The sequence below is a fragment of the Cydia fagiglandana genome, chromosome 18, assembly GCF_963556715.1.
Source record: "Cydia fagiglandana chromosome 18, ilCydFagi1.1, whole genome shotgun sequence".
In the NCBI taxonomy this organism is placed as follows: Eukaryota; Metazoa; Arthropoda; class Insecta; order Lepidoptera; family Tortricidae; genus Cydia; species Cydia fagiglandana.
Window position 1 is genome coordinate 15,704,344 of NC_085949.1, and position 24,011 is coordinate 15,728,354.

Consider the following 24,011-nt stretch of genomic DNA (forward strand, 5'->3'; position numbering starts at 1 on the left):
CAATATATAAAATACTAAACTAGATGTAAATAAATTTGTCGTCCTGTATTTAGCCCCTGCACCCATTGACAAACAATGAAATATATTCTTGGCACTTTTGAATAAAAAGCATGATGTTAAATACGACTTTGTCCCAGCCGCTCCTAGTCGCTGCCGCCGCTACTGAAAGTACGTGGCATGCCTGGCGGTCGCTCGCGTTTGCCGCGCCGCCAGCCGCCCCGCCAGTCGCCTTAGACCAATGTCGTGGCCAGGCCGTTAGTATGAGGGCGCCTTCGGCGCCCGGCTTTGGAACGCGTACGTCGGGTTACGCTCGACACTTTTAGTATGAGGGCGCCGAAGGCGTCCGGCTTTGGAACGCGTACGTCGGGCTACACCCGACACTTTCATTATGAGGGCGCCGAAGGCGCCCGGCTTTGGAACGCGTATCGCCCGACTCTTTTCGTATGAGGGCGCCGAAGACACCCGGCTTTGGAACGCGTATGTCGGGCTACGCCCGACTCTTTTAGTATGACGGCGCCGAAGCCGCCCGGATTTGGAACGCGTACGTCGGGCTACGCCCGACTCTTTTAGTATGAGGGCGCCGAAGGCGCCCGGCTTTGGAACGCGTACGTCGGGCTACACCCGACACTTTCATTATGAGGGCGCCGAAGGCGCCCGGCTTTGGAACGCGTATGTCGGGCTACGCCCGACTCTTTTCGTATGAGGGCGCCGAAGACGCCCGGCTTTGGAACGCGTATGTCGGGCTACGCCCGACTCTTTTAGTGTGAGAGCGCCGACGACGCCCGGCTTTGGAACGCGTATGTCGGGCTACGCCCGACTCTTTTCGTATGAGGGCGCCGAAGGCGCCCGGCTTTCGAACGCGTACGTTGGGCTACGCCCGACACTTTTAGTATGAGGGCGCCGAAAGCGCCCGGCTTTGCAACGCGTACGCCGGGCTCCGCCCGACTCTTTTAGTATGAGGGCGCCGAAGGCGCCCGGCTTTGGAACGCGTACGTCGGGCTACGCCCGACACTTTTAGTATGAGGGCGCCGAAGGCGCCCGGCTTTGCAACGCGTGCGTCGGGCTCCGCCCGACTCTTTTAGTATGATGGCGCCTCGGCTTTGGAACGCGTACGTCGGGCTACGCCGGACACTTTTAGTATGAGGGCGCCGAAGGCGCCCGGTTTTAGAACGCGTATGTCGGGCTACGCCCGACTCTTTTAGTATGAGGGCGCCCGGCTTTCGAACGCGTACGTCGGGCTACGCCCGACATTTTTAGTATGAGGGCGCCGAAGGCGCCCGGCTTTGGAACGCGTACGTCGGGCTACGCCCGACACGTTTAGTATGAGGGCGCCAAAGGCGCTCGGCTTCGGAACGCGTACGTATCTTGTAAAAAAATTTAACGTTTCATACTCGTACATTTTGGCTGATCAGGACTTCTATACCTATTCACGTTATAAAATGTTGCAGGAGATTAAAAAAACACCATGTATAGCGGCCAAACAAATCTCTTTTGCAAAAACCTTCTTGTATCGCCGTAGTCGCGTAACACGCGGGTAGAATCCAGAGCGCTTGTAGATTCATAGTTCGAATCACCTAACCGATAAATTAATGTTTTATCTGGCGCATGCAAGCAAAGCCGGGTGCAAAAGCTAACAATATTTATATATTTGAAATGTGCTAATTGAGCTCTTTCCAATGATGTATAACACATCATCATTAATTAATTTTAGTTTTTTGGTTCGTGACTTTATGACCTCTAGAGGGCGCATTGTTCATTTTTTTGTGACGCCATATAGCCTATAACCAGCGGACGATTAAGACGATTGGAATGACACATCGTTTGTTAAAATATAATAAGTACTTTAGAAGTTATGAGGGAACAGATGAACATACATACATACATACATACATACCCACATACATACCGGTCAAAATCATAACCCTCCTTTTGCGTTGCCGTAGTCGGGTAAAAACCTATAATAACAAACCAAACCTACAAATATAAGAGCTTCGGTAGAGAGTACCATTTTGTACCATTTGGAGTAGATACTAGGTCAATGGGGTCCCAGCGCGCTTAAGGTTTTCGCAGAAATTGCGAAGCGTCTGGTTAACGTACATCAATGTTATAGTCAAAACTTTTCAAAAAACTGTTTAAGGCCTAGTATGTTACTCGTCGTTACTCTCTTCTCTAAACAAATTATTGCTGCACTCTGGCGGCAGAACATAGCAGTAATAGGAAGTAATACTATATAACTTTCGCTCGATCAAAAAGAATTTGAAATATTATGAAAGTTCGAATAGGCCTCCTTGTCAATGTAAATATTCAGCCGAGCGCAGCGAGTGCTTTGCCAATATTTGCCGTTTAAAGAAAATTGGGGGACTTATGCCGTGAATTGTGCTTTTCGCTTTGTTTCATTTGCTTTTATATTTTACTGATAAAGGGTTAACAATTTCAATGGAAATAAATGCGTCATAAGACTCATAATTATATTTACCACACATTCCAGTTAAATACAATACCTACAATTAGGGAATGTAAACCGGTTTATAATTGTATGGAAAACCGGTTATAAACCAAATTTTCATACAAATAAAACCGGTTTACATTCCCTAAATACTATACAAATCTTTTTTACAGCTGACCAAAATCAAAAGAAATTACACATACCTACAAATAATAATTATAAGAACCACAAGGTAAGCTAACAACAGACGGTCTTATTCTTAAAGAACATTTTTTTTCAGACAACCTTTAAACCAAAAACACAACAACAAGTAAAAGGTGTTAATTGGGCAATATGTGTCGAGCACTTTTACCTTCCTATAGTTCGTTTTTTTAGCATTAGAAAGAACTCCACAGAAGCAAGTGTTCAGTTTTTATCAGGCTCTTTAATTGTTAATAATTATTGAATTATCTAATGTAGCATGGTCAATACATATAATTTACTTCAAATTATTACCGCTAAAACTGCCGGATTTGGAACCACAAGCTTACTTCTGCGAAGTTCTTTCTAATGCTAAAAAAAACGAACTATAGTCGCGTATTGTTACTGTATGACTGCTCTAGCTGTTATTATGTAAGCTACATATAGCTTAGAGATAATTTGGATGCGAGCGCGCCGGAAGCGAAACGTGCGTGGATTGCAAATGGCGTCCTACACTTCCGGTAGCTGAGCTGGGAGATGTAACACGGGTGTTTTGAAAGGGGGTAAAATAAATGATTGAAAAGCTCCGGCTTGTCTAAAATGAAAACAGCCATGTTAACAAAATAAAATTAAATCAAAATAAAATAAAATAAACTAAATGGAAACCTTGCTGTAGGAAAGCTAAGAGGAGAAACAATTAAACAAATTTAAATCTAACAAACTTTATTAACCTAAAGTTATAGTGTAAAAGCTCAGTGGTATAGCTGGGTCGCTTCACAGGTTCATGTTATAAGGTTTACACCAATTAATTAATTACTAAAGACTAAATTTCGAAATACCTAAGTTTTATGCACCAGAACTTTCAAAACTTTAAATTAAAAAAACTACTTCTCTTCAAATACATTTTAAATTTGTAGCTGAGCGCAGATGCCCTACAAAATTCAAGGATGCATTGGACCGACCTCAAAACAGCTGCTGGAACTGGAGCAGCGGGGAGTGACCTCTCCTATCCCCGGGAAGCTGACTGCTGACCTGGTTGGAGCCGGCCAGTGCAGATGGCGTGGGACAGATCCCACAGCATTTTAAAAGTTCCAAACATCTTCAAAATAAATTTCATAAGAAATCGAAAGCTCTTAAAACATCTTGAAACATCTAGAAGCATCGAAAGCTTCTAGAAACATCTAGAAACATCCCGGCTCCTGCAAAGCGAGAAAAGGAAATATTAGCCGATGCCCTTTATGGCCGCTAGAGAAAAAATGAAACAATTCGAAATTTAGCTCACCGCACTGGAAGCTGTTAGGACTTCTGGCGGAGCGCTCCCTTCCCTCGAGCAGGAGTCAACTCTGTAAAGAACCAAAACTTGGTTAAGAACAAACCCACAATGTTTCGCGCCATTGTGGAATTGATCACAACTAAATTCCATTTATACTTACTCAGTGGAACACACCGAAGGACTCGAACTGCTTCCACCATTTTGACCACCATGTGGAATGTGTGGTCTTATCACAAAATAGGGCTCATGCGAGCGTGCGTCCCCGGAGGGGTCCACACATCAAAAGTGCATGTCACCTCAGAATGACCTTCTCATATGTTGAGAACAAAAGGCAAAAAAACAAAAGTAGGGTGCCAATCCCCTGAAGACACAAATTCTTCGAAAATTCTGAACTGATTATTTAGACAAATTCACTCATGAGCCTAAGAAATATATTTTTATCATTAAATCTAATAAGGTTTCATTTCAGAGCCACTTTGTAAGTCTGTAATTTATATGTTTTGTTTTACATCAAACTTATTTTCTATCTATAAAAATCATACCTAAATCATACAAAGTTTTCCTGGAGTGACAACATAAATATCTCAAGTTTTAATTATTTTTACTCATATGACAACCCCGACAACAGATAAGCATCAAAAGGTGCATCTGAATGCAACAGATTATGCAAAGAAGTGCAATCAATCGAGTTAGTTTGGGATATTGTTAAAATCGTTGAAATAAGAAAAGGAATTCAACCCAAAAATATTAATTTAAAATCTAAGAAAATGTCTACGTTACACGGGTGTAACACGGGTGTTTTGAAAGGGGGTAAAATAAATGATTGAAAAGCTCCGGCTTGTCTAAAATGAAAACAGCCATGTTAACAAAATAAAATTAAATCAAAATAAAATAAAATAAACTAAATGGAAACCTTGCTGTAGGAAAGCTAAGAGGAGAAACAATTAAACAAATTTAAATCTAACAAACTTTATTAACCTAAAGTTATAGTGTAAAAGCTCAGTGGTATAGCTGGGTCGCTTCACAGGTTCATGTTATAAGGTTTACACCAATTAATTAATTACTAAAGACTAAATTTCGAAATACCTAAGTTTTATGCACCAGAACTTTCAAAACTTTAAATTAAAAAAACTACTTCTCTTCAAATACATTTTAAATTTGTAGCTGAGCGCAGATGCCCTACAAAATTCAAGGATGCATTGGACCGACCTCAAAACAGCTGCTGGAACTGGAGCAGCGGGGAGTGACCTCTCCTATCCCCGGGAAGCTGACTGCTGACCTGGTTGGAGCCGGCCAGTGCAGATGGCGTGGGACAGATCCCACAGCATTTTAAAAGTTCCAAACATCTTCAAAATAAATTTCATAAGAAATCGAAAGCTCTTAAAACATCTTGAAACATCTAGAAGCATCGAAAGCTTCTAGAAACATCTAGAAACATCCCGGCTCCTGCAAAGCGAGAAAAGGAAATATTAGCCGATGCCCTTTATGGCCGCTAGAGAAAAAATGAAACAATTCGAAATTTAGCTCACCGCACTGGAAGCTGTTAGGACTTCTGGCGGAGCGCTCCCTTCCCTCGAGCAGGAGTCAACTCTGTAAAGAACCAAAACTTGGTTAAGAACAAACCCACAATGTTTCGCGCCATTGTGGAATTGATCACAACTAAATTCCATTTATACTTACTCAGTGGAACACACCGAAGGACTCGAACTGCTTCCACCATTTTGACCACCATGTGGAATGTGTGGTCTTATCACAAAATAGGGCTCATGCGAGCGTGCGTCCCCGGAGGGGTCCACACATCAAAAGTGCATGTCACCTCAGAATGACCTTCTCATATGTTGAGAACAAAAGGCAAAAAAACAAAAGTAGGGTGCCAATCCCCTGAAGACACAAATTCTTCGAAAATTCTGAACTGATTATTTAGACAAATTCACTCATGAGCCTAAGAAATATATTTTTATCATTAAATCTAATAAGGTTTCATTTCAGAGCCACTTTGTAAGTCTGTAATTTATATGTTTTGTTTTACATCAAACTTATTTTCTATCTATAAAAATCATACCTAAATCATACAAAGTTTTCCTGGAGTGACAACATAAATATCTCAAGTTTTAATTATTTTTACTCATATGACAACCCCGACAACAGATAAGCATCAAAAGGTGCATCTGAATGCAACAGATTATGCAAAGAAGTGCAATCAATCGAGTTAGTTTGGGATATTGTTAAAATCGTTGAAATAAGAAAAGGAATTCAACCCAAAAATATTAATTTAAAATCTAAGAAAATGTCTACGTTACAATACCCCCCTCCCCGATTTTAAGGTTCAACGTAGGTGAACCGCTCGCTGTCCTCAGCGACTTTCATCCTAAAACAAAATTTAAAACAAAGTGAAGGCAAGAAAACTAACCTATTCAAACTGATCTAGAAAACCTAGAATCTAAACAAAAAGTCTGACGCAACTTCGAGATTCAAAACATACCAAAAATGCTCTAAAATAATCTAAAAGTAAAATCATACTAACGTTAAACAATTTAAAAATACTGCTGTTCTGACCGAACAAAAAAAATCTAAATAATAATCTCGAACCCACGTCAGTACCACGGAAGGTGAAAAAAAAACTATGCGGCCAACTGCGCTGCACATAGAAAAAAACCTCCGTCTATCTTTCCAACCCGTAAACAAACCGTTGGCCTTCTCAGTACAACGCGACAAAAGCTTGTTGTGCTGAGAAAGCCAAAAACCAACCGCCAGGACCGATGTTCAGCATTCCTAAAATAAAACTCAGCTAGACCGGGCGAAAATGAGACCCATAATAGTCCCCTAACTATAAGCCTTCAACGAAAACCTTTTTTTGTAACCCTACCGGTTGAGGACACTAAGGCCTGTCCCAACCCTTCAGGTAGACAACAATCATCAAATTAAACCCAAAAAATCCAAAACGGCCCTTTGAGTTGGTGAGGTACACCTGTCCACCCCAACTCTCCGGAATCAAAAACCAAAACAAAAAAAAATGGTATACCTAAACAAAAACGAGGTATATAGCAGGTGAGTGGTTTGTCGTCCTTGGCGGCACGACGACTGGTACAAGACGAGGGGTCGTGCGTCCAAGGATAACTCCCCTAAACTCTAAAACCATACTAAATCGAAAAAATTTCAACCATTTGGCTGAGTTGCATTGCGGTAGCAGGCATGTAAAAGGTGGCGGAGACACCGAGTGCCGTTCCAATGCCTTCAAAAATGGCTCATTGGATCGTCAACACGATAAAACAAAAGGTACCAAACCAAAAGGGGTACCGCGGTCGATATGTCCAAAAAAGCAAGAACCCAATTTAAAACAGCCCCTCAAAAATGGTAACTGCTGGGTATGAACCCCATACCGACCAAATGCGTAGCCACAAATACGCAAAATTTGCACAAAACCGTGCTCGAGTGTGGTAAGCACTCGAAACCTACTACCGAAATACAAACCCTTGGCTATGTTAAGGACTCGCTCTGACCTTAAAAGTGAGCAAGTTGTTTCGCCCCATTTATACATCACGCACTTTACCATACCGTTCATATCTCATCTGTCGCCCCTACCATACTTCACGCATTACAAATCCCGTTCTTTCATCCCCGCAACAAAATTAGTAGTGAATACAGTCAGTGCTGTTCACCACGTACCGTGCATAAAGTCGTGATTGGATATTTTACCATAATATCCAACACTCCATACGAGACAACCGTGAAACAAAACGTTCTTGTGTAGGCGAGGCCTTGGAAAATACCACCTTCTTGAAAACCTACCAAAACTTGTGTCAAAATTCTAAACATGCCAGCCTTATTCGAAATTCCCGCCAATTCTCAAACCGAGATTACAAACTGTATTCTTGGCGAAATAAGGTCTAAATAAAAAAACTACTTCAAATTAATATATCTCATTAAATTTGAGTACTAAAAAACCAAATCTCGTAACGTTATACACCAAAATAACTATATTGTATTTACCTAAATAAATATCAATATTTAAACAAATTACAAAATAATTTTCAAAAAACGAGCGTTTTTATAAACGCTGAACTCGTTACGAAGTAAAGCAAACATTTCTAAAATTTACGCGTTTTCGAACGTACCCTTGTGACGTTTACTCTGTGTTAAAAAAAAACAATTTCATGACTTAACCTTACTTTGCACTTTAAACTACAAAGAACAAAACTTTGGTTGCAAATACCATTTTAATTTGGAAAATTTGCCATCTAATATGAAACACAAGTCTTACGTTGTGTGAAGTACCGTTAAAAATTCGAATTACGGTAAATATGAAATACGCTAAATCAGCGACTCAAAACTACACAGAGTTAACCGAAAATTACCAAAAATACAGGTAAAACACTAAATCATGAGATCAGAGGTCATCTTATTTCATACGATTATCCCTCTCATTTCAAAATAAACGCTAAATTTCATTTCAAATTCAATTAAAAAAAACTAACCAAAAATTTGTATTGCATACCTCAAAATTGAAGTGAACTTGTTACAGATTACATCAAAACCGTGCTGAATTTGGATATTACCACTACAAAAATAAAAGCATCCAGCCATTTCTACAACTGGACATCCGGATCACAGGAATTTCTAAATTTGAAAATGAAATCATGTCCATTGTTCTGGAACTATAAGCGCTAACACGCCGAAGAAGAATATCTTCCTTTAAGAAGTTAAATGATCATGAAACACCACAAGCATCTCGCCGGACACTACTGCCAGACCAGACTTCCATACTAAACTGTTTCCCCTGCGGCTATGCGGAGAGTTCTGAAAAATAAAATGCCGACACTGCTTCCACAGCTCCTTGGACCTAGGATGTGCTCCTAATTGGCTTGACCTTCCTCAATAAATTTATTTATCAATAAGCTGTGAAATTAAGTGTTGTGTTTCAACTTTTATTTACTAAATATGCTACTGCATTGAAATTTCTGGTGCTTCATGTTTACAAAAACAGTGCTGTGTAAGAAAATGAAATTAAATTATGTTAATATAACTATTGTTTTCCTTAACAATACTTGTTATGTGGTTAAATTACTATGCCTTCCGGCTTAACTGTTAAAACAAAAATTTACGAAATTCACTATAAAACACTTATGAAAGTGCAGTTCCATCAAATCTATAAAAATCACAAAACAACATTCTACTAAAATCCACACATTTTTCTCCTAGAATATGAAATCTCGGACTAAATATAATTTACTACAAGTGATCCCAAGTGGCAAAATTGTGTACTCACTTTTTAATTTAAATTAAATATTAAATGTGAAAGCAAATGAAAACTAGTGTCAAAACTTCAAAATAGTATCCAAATTTACTAAAAATGCAACACGTGTTATTGACATCTATCAAGTCAGCAAAATTTTCTAACCTCAAAATGTATCATACAAAATTCTATGATTTTCGAAAATAATTACATGAAAATGTACAGAAAACAGCATAAATGTGAGCAAATGCCCTAATTATGGTATGCAATACCCAAAAAATCTTTGAAATGTAACAAAATACTCTACAAAAGGTGAGTGAAACAAAATTATTTTCTGGTGCATAAAAATAAGTCTAGACTTTTCCTGCAGCAAGTAATTATTTAGAAACCTGAAAAATTCTTGGGCGCCATTGTAACACGGGTGTTTTGAAAGGGGGTAAAATAAATGATTGAAAAGCTCCGGCTTGTCTAAAATGAAAACAGCCATGTTAACAAAATAAAATTAAATCAAAATAAAATAAAATAAACTAAATGGAAACCTTGCTGTAGGAAAGCTAAGAGGAGAAACAATTAAACAAATTTAAATCTAACAAACTTTATTAACCTAAAGTTATAGTGTAAAAGCTCAGTGGTATAGCTGGGTCGCTTCACAGGTTCATGTTATAAGGTTTACACCAATTAATTAATTACTAAAGACTAAATTTCGAAATACCTAAGTTTTATGCACCAGAACTTTCAAAACTTTAAATTAAAAAAACTACTTCTCTTCAAATACATTTTAAATTTGTAGCTGAGCGCAGATGCCCTACAAAATTCAAGGATGCATTGGACCGACCTCAAAACAGCTGCTGGAACTGGAGCAGCGGGGAGTGACCTCTCCTATCCCCGGGAAGCTGACTGCTGACCTGGTTGGAGCCGGCCAGTGCAGATGGCGTGGGACAGATCCCACAGCATTTTAAAAGTTCCAAACATCTTCAAAATAAATTTCATAAGAAATCGAAAGCTCTTAAAACATCTTGAAACATCTAGAAGCATCGAAAGCTTCTAGAAACATCTAGAAACATCCCGGCTCCTGCAAAGCGAGAAAAGGAAATATTAGCCGATGCCCTTTATGGCCGCTAGAGAAAAAATGAAACAATTCGAAATTTAGCTCACCGCACTGGAAGCTGTTAGGACTTCTGGCGGAGCGCTCCCTTCCCTCGAGCAGGAGTCAACTCTGTAAAGAACCAAAACTTGGTTAAGAACAAACCCACAATGTTTCGCGCCATTGTGGAATTGATCACAACTAAATTCCATTTATACTTACTCAGTGGAACACACCGAAGGACTCGAACTGCTTCCACCATTTTGACCACCATGTGGAATGTGTGGTCTTATCACAAAATAGGGCTCATGCGAGCGTGCGTCCCCGGAGGGGTCCACACATCAAAAGTGCATGTCACCTCAGAATGACCTTCTCATATGTTGAGAACAAAAGGCAAAAAAACAAAAGTAGGGTGCCAATCCCCTGAAGACACAAATTCTTCGAAAATTCTGAACTGATTATTTAGACAAATTCACTCATGAGCCTAAGAAATATATTTTTATCATTAAATCTAATAAGGTTTCATTTCAGAGCCACTTTGTAAGTCTGTAATTTATATGTTTTGTTTTACATCAAACTTATTTTCTATCTATAAAAATCATACCTAAATCATACAAAGTTTTCCTGGAGTGACAACATAAATATCTCAAGTTTTAATTATTTTTACTCATATGACAACCCCGACAACAGATAAGCATCAAAAGGTGCATCTGAATGCAACAGATTATGCAAAGAAGTGCAATCAATCGAGTTAGTTTGGGATATTGTTAAAATCGTTGAAATAAGAAAAGGAATTCAACCCAAAAATATTAATTTAAAATCTAAGAAAATGTCTACGTTACAATACCCCCCTCCCCGATTTTACGCCCAAGGATTTAAAGGTTTTTTAGAAATACCTTTGCTGCAGGAAAAGTCTAGACTTATTTTTATGCACCAGAAAATAATTTTGTTTCACTCACCTTTTGTAGAGTATTTTGTTACATTTCAAAGATTTTTTGGGTATTGCATACCATAATTTGGGCATTTGCTCACATTTATGCTGTTTTCTGCACATTTACATGTAATTATTTTCGAAAATCATAGAATTTTGTATGATACATTTTGAGGTTATAAAATTTTGCTGACTTGACAGATGTCAATAACACGTGTTGTATTTTTAATCAATTTGGATACTATTTTGAAGTTTTGACACTAGAATTTCGTTTGGTTTCACTTTTAACATTTAAATTTCAATGAAAAAATAAGAATTTTGTATTTTGTAACATAAGATAGGAGAACACAATTTTGCCACTTGGGATCACTTGTAGTAACTTAAATTTAGTCCAGAATTTCATATTTAGGAGGAAAATATGTGAATTTTAGTAAAATGTTGTTTTGTGATTTTTATAGATTTGATGGAACTGCACTTTCATAAGTGTTTTATAGTGAATTTCGTAAATTTTTGTTTTAACAGTTAAGCCGGAAGGCATAGTAATTTAACCACATAACAAGTATTGTTAAGGAAAACAATAGTTATATTAACATAATTTAATTTCATTTTCTTACACAGCACTGTTTTTGTAAACATGAAGCACCAGAAATTTCAATGCAGTAGCATATTTAGTTTTATAAAGTTGAAACGCAACACTCAATTTCACAGCTTATGGATAGGTACATTTATTTAGGGTGGTCAAGCCAATTAGGAGCACATCCTAGGTCCAAGGAGCTGTGGAAGCAGTGTCGGCATTTTATTTTTCAGAACTCTCCGCATAGCCGCAGGGGAAACAGTTTAGTATGGAAGTCTGGTCTGGCAGTAGTGTCCGGCGAGATGCTTGTGGTGTTTCATGATCATTTAACTTCTTAAAGGAAGATATTCTTCTTCGGCGTGTTAGCGCTTATAGTTCCAGAACAATGGACATGATTTCATTTTCAAATTTAGAAATTCCTGTGATCCGGATGTCCAGTTGTAGAAATGGCTGGATGCTTTTATTTTTGTAGTGGTAATATCCAAATTCAGCACGGTTTTGATGTAATCTGTAACAAGTTCACTTCAATTTTGAGGTATGCAATACAAATTTTTGGTATGTTTTGAATCTCGAAGTTGCGTCAGACTTTTTGTTTAGATTCTAGGTTTTCTAGATCAGTTTGAATAGGTTAGTTTTCTTGCCTTCACTTTGTTTTAAATTATGTTTCTAGGATGTTTCTAGATGTTTCTAGAAGCTTTCGATGCTTCTAGATGTTTCAAGATGTTTTTAGAAGCTTTAGATGTTTCTAGAAGTTTTCAATGTTTCTAGAAGCTTTCGATGCTTCTAGATGTTTCTAGATGTTTCTAGAAGCTTTTGATGTTTATAGAAGTTTCAAGATGTTTCGAATTTGAAGTTTTAAAATGATGCTGTGGGATCTGTCCCACGTCATCTGCACTGGCCGGCTCCAACCAGGTTAGCAGTCAGCTTCCCGGGGATAGGCGAGGTCACTCCCCGCCGCTCCAGGTCCGGTAGCAGTTTTTGAGGTCGGTCTGATGCATCTTTAATTTTTAAATTGCGTCTGCGCTCGGCTACAAATTTAAAATGTGATTTAGAGCAATAGTTATTTTAATTTAAAGTTTTGAAAGTTCTGGTGCATAAAACTTAGGTATTTCGAAATTTAGTCTTTAGTAATTAATTAATTGGTGTAAACCTTATGACATGAACCTGTGAAGCGACCCAGCTATACCACTGAGCTTTTACACTATAACTTTAGGTTAATAAAGTTTGTTAGATTTAAATTTGTTTAATTGTTTCTCCTCCTAGCTTTCCTACAGCAAGGTTTCCATTTAGTTTATTTTATTTAATTTTATTTTGTTAACATGGCTGTTTTTATTTTTGACAAGCCGGAGCTTTCCATTCATTTATTTTACCCCCTTTCAAAACACCCGTGTTACAAGATGTTTTGTTCGGTCAGAACAGCAGTTATTTTAAATTGTTTAATGTTAGTATGATTTTACTTTAAGATTTTTTGGGGGTTCGTTTGAGCATTTTTGGTATGTTTTGAATCTCGAAGTTGCGTCAGACTTTTTGTTTACATTCTAGGTTTTCTAGGTCAGTTTGAGTAGGTTAGTTTTCTTGCCTTCACTTTGTTTTAAATTTTGTTTTAGGATGAAAGTCGCTGAGGACAGCGAGCGGTTCACCTACGTTGAACCTTAAAATCGGGGAGGGGGGTATTGTAACGTAGACATTTTCTTGGATTTTAAATTAATATTTTTGGGTTGAATTCTTTTTCTTCTTTCAACGTTTTTAACAATATCCCAAACTAACTCGATTGATTGCACTTCTTTGCATAATCTGTTGCATTCAGATGCACCGTTTGATGCTTATCTGTTGTCGGGGTTGTCATATGAGTAAAAATAATTAAAACTTGAGATATTTATGTTGTCACTCCAGGAAAACTTTGTATGATTTAGGTATGATTTTTATAGATAGAAAATAATATTGATGTAAAACAAAACATAGAAATTACAGACTGACAAAGTGGCTCTGAAATGAAACATTATTAGATTTAATGATAAAATATATTTCTTAGGCTCAAGAAAGAGTTCTCTAGATAAATCAGTTCAGAATTTTCGAAGGATTTGTGTCTTCAGGGATTGGCACCCTACTTTTGTTTTTGGCCTTTTGTTCTCAACATATGAGAAGGTCATTCTGAGATGACATGCACTTTTGATGTGTGGACCCCTCCGGGGACGCACGCTCGCATGAGCCCTATTTTGTGATAAGACCACACATTCCACATGGTGGTCAAAATGGTGGAAGCAGTTCGAGTCCTTCGGTGTGTTCCACTGAAGTTGACTCCTGCTCGAAGGAAGGGAGCGCTCCGCCAGAAGTCCTAACAGCTTCCAGTGCGGAGCCGGGATGTTTCTAGATGTTTCTAGAAGCTTTCGATGCTTCTAGATGTTTCAAGATGTTTTAAGAGCTTTCGATTTCTTATGAAATTTATTTTGAAGATGTTTGGAACTTTTAAAATGCTGTGGGATCTGTCCCACGCCATCTGCACTGGCCGGCTCCAACCAGGTCAGCAGTCAGCTTCCCGGGGATAGGAGAGGTCACTCCCCGCTGCTCCAGTTCCAGCAGCTGTTTTGAGGTCGGTCCAATGCATCCTTGAATTTTGTAGGGCATCTGCGCTCAGCTACAAATTTAAAATGTATTTGAAGAGAAGTAGTTTTTTTAATTTAAAGTTTTGAAAGTTCTGGTGCATAAAACTTAGGTATTTCGAAATTTAGTCTTTAGTAATTAATTAATTGGTGTAAACCTTATAACATGAACCTGTGAAGCGACCCAGCTATACCACTGAGCTTTTACACTATAACTTTAGGTTAATAAAGTTTGTTAGATTTAAATTTGTTTAATTGTTTCTCCTCTTAGCTTTCCTACAGCAAGGTTTCCATTTAGTTTATTTTATTTTATTTTGATTTAATTTTATTTTGTTAACATGGCTGTTTTCATTTTAGACAAGCCGGAGCTTTTCAATCATTTATTTTACCCCCTTTCAAAACACCCGTGTTACAATGGCGCCCAACGTGGGGCACTCGAACGCACCTTACTCTGTGTCAAAAAAAAACAATTCCATGACTTAACCTTACTTTGCACTTTAAACTAATCTACAAAGAACAAAACTTTGGTTGCAAATACCATTTTAATTTGGAAAATTACCATTTAGTATAAAACACAAGCCTTAAGTTGTGTGAAGTACCGTTAAAAACTCGAATTACGGTAAATATTAAATACGCTAAATCAGCGACTCAAAACTACACAGAGTTAACCGAAAACAACCAGGTCAGCAGTCAGCTTCCCGGGGATAGGAGAGGTCACTCCCCGCTGCTCCAGTTCCAGCAGCTGTTTTGAGGTCGGTCCAATGCATCCTTGAATTTTGTAGGGCATCTGCGCTCAGCTACAAATTTAAAATGTATTTGAAGAGAAGTAGTTTTTTTAATTTAAAGTTTTGAAAGTTCTGGTGCATAAAACTTAGGTATTTCGAAATTTAGTCTTTAGTAATTAATTAATTGGTGTAAACCTTATAACATGAACCTGTGAAGCGACCCCAGCTTTGCCACTGAGCTTTTGAAATAATTGGTTAGGAATAAAGTTTATTAGATATAAATTTGTTTAATTGTTTCTCCTCTTAGCTTTCCTACAGCAAGGTTTCCATTTAGTTTATTTTATTTTATTTTGATTTAATTTTATTTTGTTAACATGGCTGTTTCCATTTTAGACAAGCCGGAGCTTTCCATTCATTTATTTTACCCCCTTTCAAAACACCCGTGTTACAATGGCGCCCAACGTGGGGCCCAAGAATTTTTCAGGTTTCTAAATAATTACTTGCTGCAGGAAAAGTCTGGACTTATTTTTATGCACCAGAAAATAATTTTGTTTCACTCACCTTTTGTAGAGTATTTTGTTACATTTCAAAGATTTTTTGGGTATTGCATACCATAATTGGGGCATTTGCTCACATTTATGCTGTTTTCTGTACATTTACGTGTAATTATTTTCGAAAATCATAGAATTTTGTATGATACATTTAGAGGTTATGAAATTTTGCTGACTTGACAGATGTCAATAACACGTGTTGCATTTTTAGTAAATTTGGATACTATTTTGAAGTTTTGACACTAGAATTTCGTTTGGTTTCACTTTTAACATTTAAATTTCAATGAAAAAATAAGAATTTTGTATTTTGTAACATAAGATAGGAGAACACAATTTTGCCACTTGTGATCACTTGTAGTAATCTATATTTAGTCCAGAATTTCATATTTAGGAGGAAAATATGTGAATTTTAGTAGAATGTTGTTTTGTGATTTTTATAGATTTGATGGAACTGCACTTTCATAAATGTTTTATAATGAATTTTGTAATTTTTTATGTTTTAACAGTTAAGCCGGAAGGCATAATAATTTCACCACATTTCAAGTTTGTTAAGGAAAACAATAGTTATGTTAACATTATTTTATTTTATTTTCTATACACAGCACAGTTTTTGTAAACATGAAGCAGCAGAAATTTCAATGCAGTAGCATATTTAGTTTAATAAAGTTGAAACGCAACACTCAATTTCACAGCTTATGGATAGGTACATTTATTTAGGGTGGTCAAGCCAATCTGGAGATCATCCTAGGTCCAAGGAGCTGTGGAAGCGATGTCGGCATTTTGTTTTTCAGAAATCTCCGCATAGCCGCAGGGGAAACAGTTTAGTATGGAAGTCTGGTCTGGCAGTAGTGTCCGGCGAGATGCTTGTGGTGTTTCATGATCATTTAACTTCTTAAAGAATGAAGATATTCTTCTTCGGCGTGCTAGCGCTTATAGTTCCAGAACAATTGACATGATTTCATTTTCAAAATTATAAATTCCTGTGATCCGGCAGTCCAGTTGTAGAAATGGCTGGATGCCTTTTGTTTTGTAGTGGTAATATCCAAATTCAGCACGGTTTTGATGTAATCTGTAACAAGTTCACTTAAATTTTGAGGTATGCAATACATTTTTTTGGTTAGTTTAGTTTATTTGACTTTGAAATGACATTTAGCGTTGATTTTGAAGGGAGAGGGAAAATCGTGTGAAATAAGATGATTCCTGATCTCAAGATTTAGTGTTTTACCTGTATTTTTGGTAGTTTTCGGTTAACTCTGTGTAGTTTTGAGTCGCTGATTTAGCGTTTTTAATATTTACCGTAATTCGAGTTTTTAACGGTACTTCACACAACGTAAGACTTGTGTTTCATATTAGATGGTAATTTTCCAAATTATAATGGTATTTGCAACCAAAGTTTTGTTCTTTGTAGTTTAAAGTGCAAAGTAAGGTTAAGCCATGAAATTGTTTTTTTTTTGACACAGTAAGGGTGCGTTCGGAAACGCGTAAACTTTAGTAGTGTTTTCTTTAATTCGTAACGAGTTCAGCGTTTAGAAAAACGCTCGTTTTTGGAAAATCATTTTGTAATTTGTTTAAATATTGACATTTATTTAGTTAAATACAATATTACTATAGGATTTTTGGTTTATAACGTTACGAGATTTGGTTTTTTAGTACTCAAATTTAATGTGATATATAAATTTGAAGTAGTTTTTTTTAATTTAGACCTTATTTCGCCAAGAATACAGTTTGTAATCTCGGTTTGAGAATTGGCGGGAATTTCGAATAAGGCTGGCATGTTTAGGATTTTGACACAAGTTTTGGTAGGTTTTCAAGAAGGTGGTATTTTCCAAGGCCGCGCCTACACGAGAACGTTTCGCTTCACCGTTGTCTCGTTTGGAGTGTTGGATATTATGGTAAAATATCCAATCACGACTTTATGCACGGTACGTGGTGAACAGCACTGACTGTATTCACTACTAATTTTTGTTTAGGGGATGGATGAACGGGATTTGTAATGCGTGAAGTATGGTAGGGGCGACAGATGAGATATGAACGGTATGGTGAAGTGCGTGATGTATAAATGGGGCGAAACAACTTGCTCACTTTTAAGGTCAGAGCGAGTCCTTAACATAGCCAAAGGTTTGGATTTCGGTAGTAGGTTTAGAGTGCTTACCACACTCGAGCACGGTTTTGTGAAATTTTGCGTATTTGTGGCTACGCATTTGGTCGGTATGGGGTTCATACCCAGCAGTTACCATTTTTGAGGGGCTGTTTTAAATTGGGTTCTTGCTTTTTTGGACATATCGACCGCGGTACCCCTTTTGGTTTGGTACCTTTTGTTTTATCGTGTTGACGATCCAATGAGCCATTTTTGAAGGCATTGGAACGGCACTCGGTGTCTCCGCCATTTCTTTTTCATGCCTGCTACCGCGATGCAACTTAGCCAAATGGTTGAAATTTTTTCGATTTAATATGGTTTTAGAGTTTAGGGGAGTTATCCTTGGACGCACGACCCCTCGTCTTGTACCAGTCGTCGTGCCGCCAAGGACGACAAACCACTCACCTGCTATGTTATATAGGTACCTCGTTTTGTTTAGGTATATATTTTTATAGTTTGGTTTTTGATTCCGGAGAGTTGGGGTGGACAGGTGTACCTCATCAACTCAAAGGGCCGTTTTGGATTTTTTGGGTTTAATTTGATGATTGTTGTCTACCTGAAGGGTTGGGACAGGCCTTAGTGTCCTCAACCGGTAGGGTTACAACAAAGGTTTTCGTTCAAGGCTTATAGTTAGGGGACTATAGGTCTCAATTTCGCCCGGTCTAGCTGAGTTTTTTTTAGGAATGCTGAACATCGGTCCTGGCGGTTGGTTTTTGGTTTTCTCAGCACAACAAGCTTTTATCGCGTTGTACTGATAAGGCCAACGGTTTGTTTACGGGTTGGAAGGATAGACTGAGGTTTTTTTTTCTATGTGCAGCGCAGTTGGCCGCATAGTTTTTTTTTCACCTTCCGTGGTACTGACGTGGGTTCGAGATTATTATTTAGATTTTTTTTGTTCGGTCAGAACAGCAGTTTTTTTAAATTGTTTAACGTTAGTATGATTTTACTTTTAGATTTTTTGGGGGTTAGTTAGAGCATTTTTGGTATGTTTTGAATCTCGAAGTTGCGTCAGACTTTTTGTTTAGATTCTAGGTTTTCTAGATCAGTTTGAATAGGTTAGTTTTCTTGCCTTCACTTTGTTTTAAATTTTGTTTTAGGATGGAAGTCGCTGAGGACAGCGAGCGGTTCACCTACGTTGAACCTTAAAATCGGGGAGGGGGGTATTGTAACGTAGACATTTTCTTAGATTTTAAATTAATATTTTTGGGTTGAATTCCTTTTCTTATTTCAACGATTTTAACAATATCCCAAACTAACTCGATTGATTGCACTTCTTTGCATAATCTGTTGCATTCAGATGCACCTTTTGATGCTTATCTGTTGTCGGGGTTGTCATATAAGTAAAAATAAGTAAAACTTGAGATATTTATGTTGTCACTCCAGGAAAACTTTGTATGGTTTAGGTATGACTTTTTTAGATAAAAAATAATATTGATGTAAAACAAAACATAGAAATTACAGACTGACAAAGAGACTCTGGAATGAAACATTATTAGATTTAATGATAAAATATATTTCTTAGGCTCAAGAAAGAGTTCCTTGATAAATCAGTTCAGAATTTTCGAAGGATTTGTGTCTTCAGGGATTGGCACCCTACTTTTGTTTTTTGCCTTTTGTTCTCAACATATGAGGAGATCATTCTGAGGTGACATGCACTTTTGATGTGTGGACCCCTCCGGGGACGCACGCTCGCATGAGCCCTATTTGGTGATAAGACCACACATTCCACATGGTGGTCAAAATGGTGGAAGCAGTTCGAGTCCTTCGGTGTGTTCCACTGAGTAAGTATAAATGGAATTTAGTTGTGATCAATTCCACAATGGCGCGAAACATTGTGGGTTTGTTCTTAACCAAGTTTTGGTTCTTTACAGAGTTGACTCCTGCTCGAGGGAAGGGAGCGCTCCGCCAGAAGTCCTAACAGCTTCCAGTGCGGTGAGCTAAATTTCCAATTGTTTCATTTTTTCTCTAGCGGCCATAAAGGGCATCGGCTAATATATCCTTTTCTCGCTTTGCAGGAGCCGGGATGTTTCTAGATGTTTCTAGAAGCTTTCGATGCTTCTAGATGTTTCAAGATGTTTTAAGAGCTTTCGATTTCTTATGAAATTTATTTTGAAGATGTTTGGAACTTTTAAAATGCTGTGGGATCTGTCCCACGCCATCTGCACTGGCCGGCTCCAACCAGGTCAGCAGTCAGCTTCCCGGGGATAGGAGAGGTCACTCCCCGCTGCTCCAGTTCCAGCAGCTGTTTTGAGGTCGGTCCAATGCATCCTTGAATTTTGTAGGGCATCTGCGCTCAGCTACAAATTTAAAATGTATTTGAAGAGAAGTAGTTTTTTTAATTTAAAGTTTTGAAAGTTCTGGTGCATAAAACTTAGGTATTTCGAAATTTAGTCTTTAGTAATTAATTAATTGGTGTAAACCTTATAACATGAACCTGTGAAGCGACCCAGCTATACCACTGAGCTTTTACACTATAACTTTAGGTTAATAAAGTTTGTTAGATTTAAATTTGTTTAATTGTTTCTCCTCCTGGCTTTCCTACAGCAAGGTTTCCATTTAGTTCGCATGGTTGCTCGTTCGAATGCTGTTCGGATGCATGCATGTTTCGAATTTGAAGTTTTAAAATGATGCTGTGGGATCTGCCCCACGTCATCTGCACTGGCCGGCTCCAACCAGGTTAGCAGTCAGCTTCCCGGGGATAGGCGAGGTCACTCCCCGCTGCTCCAGGTCCGGTAGCAGTTTTTGAGGTCGGTCCGATGCATCTTTAATTTTTAAATTGCGTCTCCGCTCGGCTACAAATTTAAAATGTGATTTAGAGCAATAGTTATTTTAATTTAAAATTTTGAAAGTTCTGGTGCATAAAACTTAGGTATTTCGGAATTTAGTTTTTTTTAGTATTTTATTAATTGGTGTAAACCTTCATAACTTGAACCTGTGAAGCGACCCAGCTTTGCCACTGAGCTTTTGAAATAATTGGTTAGAAATAAAGTTTATTAGATATAAATTTGTTTAATTGTTTCTCCTCTTAGCTTTCCTACAGCAAGGTTTCCATTTAGTTTATTTTATTTTGATTTAATTTTATTTTGTTAACATGGCTGTTTCCATTTAAGACAAGCCGGAGCTTTTCATTTATTCATTTATTTTACCCCCCTTTCAAAACACCCGTGTTACGTGGATTGAACGCACCTTACTCTGTGTCAAAAAAAAACAATTCCATGACTTAACCTTACTTTGCACTTTAAACTAATCTACAAAGAACAAAACTTTGGTTGCAAATACCATTTTAATTTGGAAAATTACCATTTAGTATAAAACACAAGCCTTAAGTTGTGTGAAGTACCGTTAAAAACTCGAATTACGGTAAATATTAAATACGCTAAATCAGCGACTCAAAACTACACAGAGTTAACCGAAAACAACCAGGTCAGCAGTCAGCTTCCCGGGGATAGGAGAGGTCACTCCCCGCTGCTCCAGTTCCAGCAGCTGTTTTAACGACCCCACGTTGGGCGCCATTGTAACACGGCTGTTTTGAAAGGGGGTAAAATAAATGATTGAAAAGCTCCGGCTTGTCTAAAATGGAAACAGCCATGTTAACAAAATAAAATTAAATCAAAATAAAATAAAATAAACTAAATGGAAACCTTGCTGTCGGAAAGCTAGGAGGAGAAACAATTAAACAAATTTAAATCTAACAAACTTTATTAACCTAAAGTTATAGTGTAAAAGCTCAGTGGTATAGCTGGGTCGCTTCACAGGTTCATGTTATAAGGTTTACACCAATTAATTAATTACTAAAGACTAAATTTCGAAATACCTAAGTTTTATGCACCAGAACTTTCAAAACTTTAAATTAAAATAACTATTGCTCTAAATCACATTTTAAATTTGTAGCCGAGCGCAGACGCAATTTAAAAATTAAAGATGCATCGGACCGACCTCAAAAACTGCTACCGGACCTGGAGCAGCGGGGAGTGACCTCGCCTATCCCCGGGAAGCTGACTGCTAACCTGGTTGGAGCCGGCCAGTGCAGATGACGTGGGACAGATCCCACAGCATCATTTTAAAACTTCAAATTCGAAACATCTTGAAACTTCTATAAACATCAAAAGCTTCTAGAAACATCTAGAAACATCCCGGCTCCTGCAAAGCGAGAAAAGGATATATTAGCCGATGCCCTTTATGGCCGCTAGAGAAAAAATGAAACAATTGGAAATTTAGCTCACCGCACTGGAAGCTGTTAGGACTTCTGGCGGAGCGCTCCCTTCCCTCGAGCAGGAGTCAACTCTGTAAAGAACCAAAACTTGATTAAGAACAAACCCACAATGTTTCGCGCCATTGTGGAATTGATCACAACTAAATTCCATTTATACTTACTCAGTGGAACACACCGAAGGACTCGAACTGCTTCCACCATTTTGACCACCATGTGGAAAGTGTGGTCTTACCACAAAATAGGGCTCATGCGAGCGTGCGTCCCCGGAGGGGTCCACACATCAAAAGTGCATGTCACCTCAGAATGACCTCCTCATATCTTGAGAACAAAAGGCCAAAAACAAAAGTAGGGTGCCAATCCCTGAAGACACAAATCCTTCGAAAATTCTGAACTGATTTATCTAGAGAACTCTTTCTTGAGCCTAAGAAATATATTTTATCATTAAATCTAATAATGTTTCATTTCAGAGCCACTTTGTAAGTCTGTAATCTCTATGTTTTGTTTTACATCAATATTATTTTTTATCTAAAAAAATCATACCTAAATCATACAAAGTTTTCCTGGAGTGACAACATAAATATCTCAAGTTTTAATTATTTTTACTCATATGACAACCCCGACAACAGATAAGGTATCAAAAGGTGCATCTGAATGCAACAGATTATGCAAAGAAGTGCAATCAATCGAGTTAGTTTGGGATATCGTTAAAATCGTTGAAATAAGAAAAGGAATTCAACCCAAAAATATTAATTTAAAATCTAAGAAAATGTCTACGTTACAATACCCCCCTCCCCGATTTTAAGGTTCAACGTAGGTGAACCGCTCGCTGTCCTCAGCGACTTTCATCCTAAAACAAAATTTAAAACAAAGTGAAGGCAAGAAAACTAACCTATTCAAACTGATCTAGAAAACCTAGAATCTAAACAAAAAGTCTGACGCAACTTCGAGATTCAAAACATACCAAAAATGCTCTAACGAACCCCCAAAAAATCTAAAAGTAACATCATACTAACGTTAAACAATTTAAAATAACTGCTGTTCTGACCGAACAAAAAAAAATCTAAATAATAATCTCGAACCCACGTCAGTACCACGGAAGGTGAAAAAAAAACTATGCGGCCAACTGCACTGCACATAGAAAAACCCTCCGTCTATCCTTCCAACCCGTAAACAAACCGTTGGCCTTCTCAGTACAACGCGATAAAAGCTTGTTGTGCTGAGAAAACCAAAAACCAACCGCCAGGACCGATGTTCAGCATTAAAAAAAAACTCAGCTAGACCGGGCGAAAATGAGACCTACAGTCCACCAAATATAAGCTTCCAACGAAAACCTTTGTTGTAACCCTACCGGTTGAGGACACTAAGGCCTGTCCCAACCCTTCAGGTAGACAACAATCATCAAATCAACCCCAAAAAATCCAAAACGGCCCTTTGAGTTGATGAGGTACACCTGTCCCCCCCAACTCTCCGGAATCAAAAACCAAAACAAAAAAATGGTATACCTAACCAAAAACGAGGTATATAGCAGGTGAGTGGTTTGTCGTCCTTGGCGGCACGACGACTGGTACAAGACGAGGGGTCGTGCGTCCAAGGATAACTCCCCTAAACTCTAAAACCATACTAAATCGAAAAAATTTCAACCATTTGGCTGAGTTGCATTGCGGTAGCAGGCATGTAAAAGGTGGCGGAGACACCGAGTGCCGTTCCAATGCCTTCAAAAATGGCTCATTGGATCGTCAACACGATAAAACAAAAGGTACCAAACCAAAAGGGGTACCGCGGTCGATATGTCCAAAAAAGCAAGAACCCAATTTAAAACAGCCCCTCAAAAATGGTAACTGCTGGGTATGAACCCCATACCGACCAAATGCGTAGCCACAAATACGCAAAATTGCACAAAACCGTGCTCGAGTGTGGTAAGCACTCGAAACCTACTACCGAAATCCAAACCTTTGGCTATGTTAAGGACTCGCTCTGACCTTAAAAAGGTGAGCAAGTTGTTTCGCCCCATTTATACATCACGCACTTCACCCTACCGTACATATCTCATCTGTCGCCCCTACC

General features: G+C 38.1%; 2 long non-coding RNA genes across 2 annotated transcripts in view; both read right to left on the reverse strand.

Moving 5' to 3' along the window:
• Positions 1-24,011, reverse strand: part of LOC134673426 (uncharacterized) — a 155,541-nt gene that overhangs the window by 86,635 nt on the left and 44,895 nt on the right. The window lies entirely within an intron of this gene.
• LOC134673286 (uncharacterized) lies at positions 21,416-23,926 on the reverse strand. Its single transcript, XR_010099450.1, has 2 exons — positions 21,958-23,926; positions 21,416-21,874 (listed from the first exon to the last, which is right to left on the reverse strand). It is a non-coding gene; the product is annotated as an uncharacterized LOC134673286 (long non-coding RNA).